The sequence below is a fragment of the Ceratotherium simum genome, chromosome 11, assembly GCF_057802395.1.
Source record: "Ceratotherium simum simum isolate JZ-2026a chromosome 11, ASM5780239v1, whole genome shotgun sequence".
NCBI lineage: Eukaryota > Metazoa > Chordata > Mammalia > Perissodactyla > Rhinocerotidae > Ceratotherium > Ceratotherium simum.
Window position 1 is genome coordinate 20,598,104 of NC_141910.1, and position 4,513 is coordinate 20,602,616.

Consider the following 4,513-nt stretch of genomic DNA (forward strand, 5'->3'; position numbering starts at 1 on the left):
GCCTGAGCCAGACCCCTTCACACTCGCAGTCCCGCCCCCGCCGCTCCGGCCAATCAGCTCCCGGGAGCCGCGGCCGCGCGCCCCCCTCGGCCCGCCCCTGGCCTCCGGTGCCGGGGAGGAGCGGCTGGGCCGGGGGCGCTGTCTGAGGCCGCTGGGGCGCGGGCGGAGCCGGCCAATCCCGGCGCCTGCGCCTCCTCCAGGCCCAGCTGACCGGGGTCGGCTCCCGGCGACCACAGGGAGGCGCGGCCCGAGCGGCGGCCTCGGCTCGTTGGCACCTGCCGTGGCCGCTCAGGCCGGCCGGGGTCTGGGGCCTTGGAGTCAGAGAGCCCGGGAGAATGTGGAACGCGGCTGTGTTCCTTGTCCTGGGGATTGGGGGAGGGGAAGGGTTCACTCCAGGGTTGGTGCCTTCGCCCCCCCGCGGCCGGCGGCGGCTCCAGAGCTCGCCGGCCTCTCACGAAGGGGCCTCGCGCGGTGAAGGGGCCCAGGGCCGTCCTCCTGTCTCATCCCCCTCCTGCGTAAAATCCCCTCCTCCAGGAGTCCCGTGGGGTTGCGTGCGGTAAAGGACGCAGGGGTGTTCAGCGCAGGCCCTAGCCCTTAGACAAAGGATGGATGGGTGGGTGGCTGGGTGGATGGATGGATGAATCACGCTCATTAAGGGCTCTGACGAAGTTTCACCCCTAAGTGAAACGGGGTCCCCAGTGGCTCCAAACCCGACGTCCGGGCCCACTAGTGCACTACGAGGCGCATGCTTGGGGCTGCCTGGCAGCTGTCTGCGGTATGTGGGCTGAAGACGCAAAACTCTTCTAGAAGAAACGAAGTTCTCTCTCCACCGCTTATAGTTGTGTTTCTACCATGTAACTTCAGCTGAAACACACAAGCAACTGGAGTTGAACCTGTTCCATCCCTCGGCCCTCAACCGTCGCCTGAAAACAGTGTAGACAGCTGTTTAGTCAGCTTGCAAAGATGGTTCCTTAATGTTCACATTCGACTCACTTCCTTTTTATTTCAACTTTTATTTAATATCTGCTCTGGTCACCGCAGATATAAGAGAAACCTCTGCAGAGTCGTTTTACTCTGTCACATTTATTAGATTTTTATATTTTCTCATTCTGCTTTTGAAAGAAATTGTTCTTTTAAGACTTCTGTGAAAGGGAAGTCTTCTTTGTGTGTGGCTAACCTGAACTGAGAAGGAAGGCAATTTACTATAGATGTCTTACTGAAAAGGAGTCATCTTAAAACATGCCACGACAGATATTTGTGCAAATCAAAATGCCTTGGTAAGGAACTTGAGGAGCTGTCCAAATCTTGAGACAGTGAGGATTAGTTGTTTGAAGCCAGCAAGCCAGCCATTGGCTGGAGCTTGTAGGATTTTTTGAGGGAAGGAGGGAGCTAGTGTCCGGTGAAAAGGTGTACATATTTTTATCTGGTTTTGCAGAAAGAGGTTTGTTACTCTGTGGGCACCGAAGAGGAATTTCCAGGACACACTCTATTTGGCCAACCAGCCCCTCCCTTTGTTTTGACTACCACTTTTATGCAAAGGACTCTCAAATCATGCTCCAGAAATGAATCTCCATTTGCCTGCTTTACATCTCCACCTGGATATTGGGCAGGGATCCCAATTCATCATGTCCGAAACTGAACACACGCTTGCCTTCTTGAAGACTGCTCATCCTTCTGACTCCCCTATTTCTGTTATCAACATCATTGACCTCCCAGTCACCTCTGTTTGAAACCTCAAAGTGACCTTTGAGTCTTCCTTCTCTAGTGTCTCCTCTCATCTGATGAATTGCCAAGACCCACAGACACTCCTTTCGCAATATTTATCACATCCACCCCTCCTATCCATTCCCACTGCTGCCATACTGGCTCAGTTCTCATTTCCTCCCTTCTTATCTTGACTATCAAAATGTTCTAATTAGCCTTCACACTTCCATTGTTCCTCTTGTTCCAACCATCCTGTATTTTGCCTTGCCCCAGGCCAATCTTCCTAATGAATAATATGCATGTCAGGATTAGGTTCAGCTTCCATCCAGCAAGGAAAAAAGGAGCAATGCCCTCTCCCTTTAGGAACACTTCCTAAAAGTTGCATACACCATTTCCTTTATATTTCATTAACCAGAATTTAGTCATGTGACCACACCTAGCTGCAAGAGAAATTAGGAAATGTGATCTTTATTATGCACAGGCATATACACAGTTAAAAATTGGGGCTTCTGTTACTAAAGAAGCAGGAAAGAATGATATTGAAGGACAAGTCCTTCATATTACTTACCGTTCAAAAGCTTTCAGTGGCTCGCACTGCATTAAGAATATGCTCTTCAGCGTGGCATTCAAGACCTACCGTGATCTGGCCTCAGCTCACTCTCCAGCCTTGTGCCCTCTATGCGTGCGACATAAATGGGGCCGTGTGCTGCTTTCGCATTTTCTGGCTCCTCCATGCAGTCCCAGTTCAGATACCTCTTCTCTCCCAAAGCCTTTCTTAATCCCCCTTGCTCCAACTCTGTTTGCTGCCTATAGCTTTTTGTGCTGTTCCCGTGCACCCCGGAGCTGTGTTAATAGTTAACCCTCAATTGGGAGTGGAGAACTCCCTGCGCTATTGGCACTTTCATTGGACATAAGTGTGGTGCTGAGTGGGAGAGCGGTGTTTGGGGGTGCCTTATGCCATGCCAAATGTATTTGTCATTGAACTAGCAAAACCTCTCTTTAAGGAGGAGCTGGTCTCTTGGGGCTTCTTTCGGGGACTAGCCTGCCCTGTGGCTGCTCTGCCTACATGTGAGGCAAACCAGGAAAAAGGTGTTCACTCTTGGCCTCCCCAACAGTGGGTAAAGCGTTTCACTTTCTGCCTTCTTTTTCTCTCCTTCTTCCTTTTTCAAATCCCTCTCCTTTTGCTTTTCCATCACATTTCTTCTGTCTTTTCATAATTTTACATGCCTCCTGCTTGTAGGTATTTGGTACAAAAAAAAATTATCGATTCCTGTATTTAGATACCTTCCCCCACCACACTTGTATGTGTTCTGTCTAGGTTCTAGATGTATAAGTACCAAATTATACCTTAAAACATACCTTATATCTTATCATTATACCACTAGAAATACCTTAAAAATGGTCCAGTCTGACACCACTCACCATCACCACCACCATCATCTGATGCTTGAATCTGTCGATAGGTTAAAGTATCGTTCAGCAAGTATTTCCTCTCTTCTTCCTCCCACCTGGATGGGAGTGCACTTACTCACCACTTTGACTTTGAGCTTGACCACGTGACCAACTTGGCCAATGGAATAAGTGGATGTGAAGCAAGCAGAGACATCAAAATGTTTTTGCAGAGTTGCGCTTGGGCTCCTGCATATGTGTGATTCAGCGTGCCCCAGGTAGACGTTGTCCCTTCAGCCTGGCACCAGAACAAAGACAGAGGAGTGTGTCTGAATCCAGCCTGCAGCCTTGAGCAAGCCCGGCTCCCTCACAGCCCTAAAGAAGGGCACCCCATGCAGTGCCCAGACCCATGAGTGAGAAAAAGAAGTGCTGCTGTTGAAACCCACTGAGTTTTCAAGGCATGCGTTACCCTGCATTATTCTCTCTTCAGCATCTGTTCCAGTTATCTATTACTGCATAACAAAGCGCTCCAAAAAGTAGTGGCATAAAATAACAACCATTTTCTTACACTCATGATTTGTAGGCTAGGAATTCAGAGAGAACACAGCATGGGGTCTCATCTCTGCTCCTCAATGACTAGAGCGTCAGCTGGGGTGGCTTAATGGCTGGAGGTGGCTGACATAGCTCAACTGGGGCCATATGCCTGTGGTCTCGATTCTGGCTATCCTCTGGGATCGTTGGTTCTGTTACACATTGCATCTACTGAGGCTGGAATATCCAACATGACTCTTTCATTCACACACCTGGTACCTGGGCTAGTGTGGCTGGGAGAGCTGGGGCTGGCTGGGCACCTCTCTCTCTCTCAATGTGGCTAGCTTGGGCTTCCTCACAGCATGGTGATTTCAGTGTAGTCAAACTTCTTACATAGTAGTTGACTTCTCTCAGAATGAGTGTTCTAAGAAATCTAGGTAGAAGCTGCAAGACGTCTGATCTGGCCTCTGACGTTCCAGAACATCACTTCTTTCACATTCTGTTAGTCAAGCAAGTCACTAAGGCAGCCCAAATTCAAAGGAGGAGAATTAGACTCCACCTCTAAGAGGAGGGAGTAGCAAAGAATTTGCAGCTGTCTTTGATCCACAGTAACATCCTTAAATCTTAAATGTGCATGGGTTCTAGACCAGAGCAGCACACATAAGTCGCCACTTCCAGAAGTGCCCAAGCTCTAGTGTCTCTTTGGAAGACACTATTAGAAAGTTCCTTTGGCATTATTTAGTCATGTTTTTAAAACCATGACTGCATCATCCATGGTAAAGAAGAATCAGTTTCCCTCATTAAAGCAATCCTATGGATTTTTTACTTATGAAGTGATAAGAATGGTGTTTTCCCTGCCTTATCAAAGTGGCTGTTTATCACTCCCCAT